The sequence below is a fragment of the Bos taurus genome, chromosome 9 (assembly GCF_002263795.3).
Source record: "Bos taurus isolate L1 Dominette 01449 registration number 42190680 breed Hereford chromosome 9, ARS-UCD2.0, whole genome shotgun sequence".
Taxonomy (NCBI): Eukaryota; Metazoa; Chordata; class Mammalia; order Artiodactyla; family Bovidae; genus Bos; species Bos taurus.
In genome coordinates, this window is record NC_037336.1 from 31,508,694 (window position 1) to 31,517,240 (window position 8,547).

General features: G+C 41.5%; 1 long non-coding RNA gene across 1 annotated transcript in view; it reads right to left on the bottom strand.

The window, feature by feature from the left end:
* The window catches only part of LOC112448029 (uncharacterized), a 65,722-nt gene that overhangs the window by 9,240 nt on the left and 47,935 nt on the right, over positions 1-8,547 (bottom strand). The window contains exon 3 of the long non-coding RNA XR_003036312.2: positions 7,473-7,556. This is a non-coding gene — a long non-coding RNA (uncharacterized lncRNA). The remainder of the gene's footprint in view (positions 1-7,472; positions 7,557-8,547) is intronic.

Below are 8,547 nucleotides of genomic sequence, written 5' to 3' on the forward strand. Positions count from 1 at the left end.
TAGCATAAGGAACTTAATGTACTGTGATGACATGAAGGGAAAGGAAGTCCAAAAGGGAGGGATATATGTGTACGTATGCCTGATTCACTTTACTACAGTAGAAACTAACACAACATTGCAAAGCAACTACTCCCCAATAAAAATTAATTTTTCAAAAAAAGCCATTTATTCTTCTCACTTCATTAGGCACACCACCAACTACATAGCTCCTATGGACATCCAGGTTAGTGGGATCAATTGCTGAACAATCATTTATTGCTTACCTACTATGTACAGTTTAATGTAAGTGGAATAAAATAGAATATCCTTTATGGATATGTGTCTGGATATTTTTGAAACATTAGCCCAATATCTCTTCTTCCCAGTACCTTCCTCCTCCTTCTCACCCACCCTTCAATCAGTCATACAAACAGCTGCAACCTGTGTATCATTGCCTCAGAGAAATGATCTTAGAGCAAAAAGAAAAAAAAAAATAGTCCTTTCCTTGCTTCTGTGTGCCATAACTGAGACCTTCACAGCATATATCAGAGATTTGAGGCAAAATACGATGAAGAAGGGCAAGGCTTCCTTCTCTCCTGTTCCCTACAGCTAGAGAAAAGGTTTCCTGGTCTTAATAAGCCAGGGGACAGAGTCAGAGCGAAAACAAGGGGAGTGTAGGAACGGTGCTTTTCAGAGAGAGGGCACCAGATCTGCTTTCCAGGCAGGTTCTAATAAAGGCTTTTAAGGTCCAGTCTGGAGGAGGGGAAAGGGTTTCCCGGCTCAGACAGTAAAGAATCTGCCTGCAATGCAGGAGATCTGGGTTCCGTCCCTGGGTTGGGAAGAGTCCTTACCCAGGGTAGGGTCTGGGAATGGATATTCACTCCAGTATTCTTGCCTGGAGAAAGCCATGGACAGAGGGGCGTGGAGGGCTACATTCCACAGGGTTGCAAAGAGTCAGGCATGACTGAGAGACTTACACTTTCACACCTTTCAGGAGAGAGTGGAAGGAGGACTATTTGAGGGAATATAAACGGGCATAAAGGAACTTTAGGGATGATGGATATGTTTATCATCTGGATTGTGGTGATGGCTTTGTGAGTGTATACATAAAGCAGAAAATATCAAAATCATACACTTTAAACAGATGTACTTTACTGTTTGTCCATTATACTTCAATGATATTAATGAGAAAGAGAGAGAGAGAGAAAAAAAAAGGGATCTGTACATCAATTCCAAATTGATCCCCAGGGAGGATACAGCATTCAGGGAATAAATGGCTGGCTGCCTGATGGAATGTGTAGACAGATAGGATCTTAAGAAGTCTGTCAGCTTCCAGTCTCTCTGGGTGGTAAAGGAGACATAGAATGAACATTCTGTACCCAGAAGCGGCACAGAAGCAGCAGGGAGCTGCCTGGAGTCACGTGGGTAGGGACAAAAGACATTTCCAGGCCAGCGTGGGGACCACTGACCAAGCAGCTAATGGAGCAAAGGCCATTTCAGCAGATGCCTGTGCAGCCGGATTACAGCAGGGACCGGCAGCACCCCCTCTCCCAACCCCAATCCTACTCTCTAGTCTTGGATCAAGTTAAACTCTCTGAAACTCTGACACAACCCTGGGGTCCTGCTCTAGGAGAAGAAGAAATCTCTGAACTCACTGACATTTAGTTTCTGTCGCTCTGGTAGAAAAATACTTGAAATAGAAACTGAGTATAGACGAATAGATACTCTTGTCCCTCAGTCTCCAAGAAGGATTGTTTCGAAAGCCCCCTAACAACACCAAAATCTGTGGACATTCAAGTCCCTTATACAAAGGATGTAGTATTTCATATAACCTACACACATTCACCCGTATACATATATCATTGCTAGATTACTTATATAATATCTAATTTACTGTAAGTACTACCAGCTTCCCTGGTGGCTCAGATGGTAAAGAATCTGCCTGCAGTGCAATAATCCTGAGTTCACTCCTTGGGTAGGGAAGATTCCCTGGAGAAGGAAATGGCAACCCACTCCAGTATTCTTGCCTAGAGAATTCTATGAACAGAGGAGCCTGGGGGCTACAGTCCCTGGGGTTGCAAAGAGTCAACCACGACTGAGCAACTAATACTTTCACTTTCTTTCACTACATAAATAGTTGCCCATGACCACCCAATTCAAGTTTTGCTTTTGGAACTTCTTAGAATTTTTAAAAAATATTTTTGATCCACAGTTGATTAAATTCACCCATATAGAACCTGTAGATACAGAGGGCCAACTATATACATTGCTTTTATATCTCAGTTCCAGAGTCCATGACTTCAGGCTGAAACGCAGTCCTTCCCTTCCTGGACAATATTCTAAGTTAGGAGACTATGAATAAAAATGCAAGAGCAAGAGTAGGTCTTATGGTAATGTTGCACAACTGCCATCTAGTTTGATATCTGGCACATAATTATACTTAATATGTATTCAAGGAATGTTCAAATGCATGGATAGGCAAACTCAAGTATATAATAAATTGTTGCTAACCACCCAGAGGAGCACATGATAAGGGAATAATGAGAAATTTTAAACGTAAATACAATAAAGAGAGACTGCTAAGGACTGGAGTCACCACCAATTTCTTCACTGAAGGAGAAAGAACTAAGATGGTACTTGAAGAGTAGAATTGGTTCAATAAAGAGACAGGATGAGTAGAGAATGTGGGCAGGTAAGCCAGGGTACAGAGAGGCTGAAAAGGCCACAAATTAAACTGAAGTAATTTCGGTACCAATACAATATACTTTCTTCTACTTTTTTCTAAACACAGTACGTGGCAGGGATCTGTTGATAATATTTGATGAATAAGGGATGGATGGATGGAGTGGAAAAATGTTAAGAATAAACTTTTTTTTTTAATTAAAAGAATTGGGTGTGAAATCTTGAGACAATTTAGCCTCTACCTAAAGTTCAGCTTTTATTTTTTTTAATGCTCTTAACTTTTATTCTAACAGCAGAACAGATATCTATGGAGGATTGCACAGTTCATCAGCCTCATACACTGTTTGTTTGTTTTTTAACCTGGAATTCAAGCAATTCTAGGACTTATTGGGTAAACTGTTTCTAACTCTGCCCACCTAAAAAGAGCTCTAAGTTCATATCATTGTTTAGATAACTGTTCTGCAATAACAGTTAATGTTGTGTTTTATAATTTACTAACCTCTCTCACATATGTTGTCTCATTTATTCCTCACAATCCAGCCTCTGAAGTAAATCTGCATGTTTAGACATAGGGAACTCAGACCGAGCAGTCTCGCTTACTTCCTCTAATTTACCAGCCAATAAATTGTGTTAAATAGTGATTAGTACCAAGGCCGCAAAGAACAAAGGGTTTTATTTGTGTTCTTAGTAAGTAAGTAAAGTCCGTGTCCGACTCTTTGTGACCCCATGGACTGTAGCCTACCAGGCTTCTCTGTCCAGGGGATTTCCCAGGCAAGAATACTGGAGTGGGTTGCCGTTCTTTCTCCAGGAGATCTTCCCGACCCAGGGATTGAACCTGGGTCTCCCGCATTGTAGGCAGACACTTTACTGTCTAAGCCACCAGGGAATTACATTTGTGTTCTTAAGAACTGCAATTCAGGAGACACAGATTCCAGTAAAACCGAAAGTGTTCTGGGGAAGAGGAGGAGTCAGGGGTTTATAATGGCAAAAAGCCACGAGGTTATTAGAGTTGCCCAGTGAGAACTGCCACTGACCCTGACACAAGTCAGCAAATATGTGTCCTTAAGGTATGACGAGTTATTCTGGCGAGGCATGCCATAAGGAGATAGGCTGTTTTGAGTTATTTTTAGGATAAGGGTCAATAAGTATCTTGTGTTTCTGGCAGATCTTCTGGAGGCCTTCGTTAGGACAATAAGTGGTCAAAGGGTCAGATTTCTTCCAGGCTGAGACATGTCTAAGTCACACTTTCTCAGTGGCTTCCCGGCTCTATTTTAGAGAGCTCTCTTATCAATACTGACTCCTCTTCTATTTTCCTTTCACAATGGTAACACTAGTCTCACAGCCATGCATTTCCCCAACACCGTCTTATTTTGCTCTTGTCACCTGAAGTCCTTAAAGAATGCGAAAAAAATACTAAACTGTTGGACTGCACATGTTTGTCTGAAGGAGAGGGTAAAATGGAGAGTTAGCATACTGAAGGAGTTTAATCCTGATGAAACATTAGCTGTCATTTGAGTAAAAAAGGAAATATTTACATTATAACAAGACAAGAAAAGCATATTCTTTGTTCAGCTACTCCACATTAATTATGTATATTTGGGGGAACTTCTATATGATCTCCCACAAAGTTTCCCTCCTTTTTAAATTCTCCCCCTGGAACTAAAATGCTAGAGATAAATGTTTATGGGGAAAAAAATTAAGTTTTCTCACAGAGCAAATCCCACCAAAGTGAAGTATCATAAAGAAAAAAAATTGAACTCTATTTTTTTCCTACCTGAAAATATTAGGGTACAAGTTGTCTCACAACAGGAAGTCCTAATAAGGAATGAGGGGCTGCTTTGAAAACTCACCAGCTAATTAGGCAGGTGCCAAAAGAAGGGAGGAAATTCCAGCCCATAATATTGTCCTACCAACCTCCAAGATCAGTTTTCATTCCAATCCCAAAGAAAGGCAATGCCAAAGAATGCTCAAACTACCGCACAACTGCACTCATCTCACATGCTAGTAAAGAAATGCTCAAAATTCTCCAAGCCAGGCTTCAGCAACACGTGAACCGTGAACTTCCTGATGTTCAAGCTGGCTTTAGAAAAGGCAGAGGAACCAGAGATCAAATTGCCAACATCTGCTGGATCATGGGAAAAGCAAGAGAGTTCCAGAAAAACATCTATTTCTGCTTTATTGACTATGCCAAAGCCTTTGACTGTGTGCATCACAATAAACTGGAAAATTCTGAAAGAGATGGGAATACCAGTGGCCTGCCTCTTGAGAAATCTGTATGCAGGTCAGGAAGCAACAGTTAGAACTGGACATTGAACAACAGACTGGTTCCAAATAGGAAAAGGAGTATGTCAAGGCTGTATATTGTCACCCTGCTTATTTAACTTATACGCAGAGTACATCATGAGAAACGCTGGGCTGGAGGAAGCGCAAGGGAATCAAGATTGCTGGGAGAATTATCAATAACCTCAGATATGCAGATGACACCACCCTTATGACACAAAGTGAAAAAGAACTACAGAGCCTCTTGATGAAAGTGAAAGAGGAGAGTGAAAAAGTTGGCTTAAAGCTCAACATTCAGAAAACAAAGTCATGGCATCTGGTCCCATCACTTCATGGCAGATAGATGGGGAAACAGTGGAAACAGTGGCTGACTTTATTTTGGGGGGCTCCAAAATCACTATAGATGGTGACTGTAGCCACGACATTAAAATACGCTTGCTCCTTGGAAGAAAATTTATGACCAACCTAGACAGCATGTTAAAAAGCAGAGACATTACTTTGCCAACAAAGGTCCTTCTAGTCAAAGCTATGGTTTTTCCAGTAGTCATGTATGGATGTGAGAGTTGGACATAAAGAAAGCTAAGCATCAAAGAATTGATGCTTTTGAACTGTGGTGTTGGAAAAGACTCTTGAGAGTCCCTTGGACTGCAAGGAGATCCAACCAGTCTGTCCTAAAGGAGATCAGTCCTGAGTGTTCATTGGAAGGACTGATGTTGAAGCTGAAACTCCAATACTTTGGCCACCTGATGCGAAGAACTGACTCATTTTAAAAGACCCTGATGCTGGGAAAGATTTAAGGCAGGAGGAGAAGGGGACGACTGAGGATGAGATGGTTAGATCGCATCACCAACTCAATGGACATGAGTTTGAGCAAACTCGGGAGTTTGTGATGGACAGGGAGGCCTGGCGTGCTGCAGTCCATGGGGTTGCAAAGAGTCGGATATGACAACTGAGCGACTAAACTGAACTGAACCAACCTCCCAGAATCCTTTGCACTGGCATCTATCTCAGCCGAGAGATGCGCAAGCCACGTTGGAATAACCCTGAGTCAGAACAGATTGACACAAGCAAGATGATCAGCCAGAGACAACCCAGAAAGCTAACCGCAATACTGTAAACCCTGAGTCTGTGAGCTGCATGGCAGAGCAGTTCTCCTGATTTGCATTACCCTGCTGCTCTCTACACAAATGTTCTTCCCAATATATTCTTTTGTTTTGTCAATGTGTGTCTCCCTGGATAATTCATTTCTGAGTGTTAGACAGGAGCCTATTCTCAAGCCCTGGAAGGAGTCCTCCTTCCAAAAACAGAAGTGTGTGTGTTAGTCGCTCAATCATGTCCGACTCTTTGCGATCCCATGGACTGTAGCCTGCCAGGCTCCTCTGTCCATGGGATTCTCCAGGCAAGAATACTGGAGTGGGTTGCCATTCCCTTTTCCAGGGTATCTTCCCAACCCAGGGATCAAATCCAGATTTCCTACACTGCAGGAGGATTCTTTACCATCTGAGCCACCAGGGAAGTCATAATAAAAGTACTAATTTAATTTTACTATGGAACAGCATTAGGGGTCCTAAGAGCAGGATACTCACTTCCTACAAATACAGCTTTGTTTCATACTAAGAATTATTTTGGACTTTGTGGAGTGTGGTTTTAAATGTTTCAAATAATAAAGCTTAGGCTACTTAGAATGGAACCGTCTGCTTCCCTAATACTAATTAATTTTAGTCCTCTTTCTCCCTTAATGAGAAATGAAAGCAGAGGTAATTTTTCAGGGTAAGGATGAAATGTTAGGTGTCATGAGGCAGTCACAAGTGGCTGTCATTTGATACTTTTCAAACTCAAGTATTTATAAACTGGAAACACTTTCTCCTTCCCACTTCTTTCTCTCTCCTCACACTGACATGGTAACCATGTTCACTCAAAACAGATGACAGACGAAAATGTTAATTTGAGAGATTGTATTGACATCTCTCTGGGGGAAAAAAAAACAAGTTTGAAAAGTTACTGATATATGGTGCCAGGCATTTTGATGCCTTTTGCCATAAAGCAGAACAGCGTATTCTCAAGTATATGCAATCTGTTTCAAAGTTTTATTTATTCATCTGATATCTGGCTGTTAAAGGAGAGTCACAATTGAACAATGGACTCACACTCTGAAAGGCCAGGCTACTACTCCCGCATTTCCACTGCAACCTCCTGATGTGAGAATTTTGACATTTCTATTTTGATACAGTCATGTTAAGGCAGCCTCATTGACACAATCTGTCAAAATATAAATTCACTGTTTTGTATTGCCAAGTAATTCCTGTGACCCATCTCTCTCACTCAGTATTTAACCCTTCCGCTGATTACAGGGCACTTTCATCTCCTAACTGATCCATTGTTTATGTTTGCAAAAGTTCTTAAGTTAATTTCATTCTTAGAAGAAACCAAAAGTTGCTTTAATTTTAATCTTTGAGAAGCAGTTTAGCCCCTGAAGTTTGCTTATTGTCTATCCCCCAAACAATCATAAAAAAGAAGCATATATACTTTACCAAATCGCAAGACGACTGTCAGAGAGTTCATTGAGACTTCCTGGGTTCTTAGGAATGGACAATAAGAGAATATATTTTGGAGGTCTGCCAAAAGAAAAAAAAAAAAAAAAAGCTGTCCATGCTCTAGATTTTCAAACAAAAAACAAAGAACCATTATCAAGCAGAGAAATCAATTCATTAATTAAAATAAAGGAAACTATATTATATGCAGAATAGTCAGGATTCACATGAATTCTCAGGGATTGACTGAATAATTAATACCTTGTTTAGCATGATTAAGTCACCCTTTCTGGGATGAGTGTTAGGCAGATATACAACTCCCACTTTATGTGATTTTGCCTATGTAGCAGGTTTGAATTTTACTCAGTCATGCCACCCAGGTGTGCATAAAGTGCTAATTTCTTTATATTTAAGTTAAGCTTTTCTTTAACACACAAGTCCCTATATTTGCTAAATTGCGTGAAGTCATGATACCTCATCACTTCCAGCCTTCAGGTATCCAGTTATCAAAACTGCCATTGTTCTCCTCCTCCCAATTACATGTCCTGCTCCCAGCCACCTGCCCTCTCACTCACATCTACATTCACCTCAGTGGTCTGGAGATGTGCTGGCTACTCTCCACACACCTGTGGGGCCGAGCAGACCACGCCATGTACAAACCAACATTATGAATGTGGGCAAAGATGGTCACGTGCCATATCAGTTAACAAACGACGTTGCAGCCATCAGGCTATCAGCCACTGCAACCCCCACCCAAAGCCCACCCCAACGCCTCCAGAAGGGATTCAGGATGGAGAAAACAGGATACTGGCCCTAGATAGTTAAGGCGCACTATCAAAGGATGGGTTTCAATGAACCCAAACTCTCGCATCTTCTCATGTATAGAAAAGTGCTAAATTCATCGCCTCGAGATGCCCATTTTTTCTTTAATGAGCATGCACTGGAGAAGGAAATGGCAACCCACTCCAGTGTTCTTGCCTGGAGAATCCCAGGGACTGGGGGGCCTGGTGGGCTGCTGTCTATGGGGTCACACAGAGTCGGACACGACTGAAGTGACTTAGCAGCAGCAGCAGTC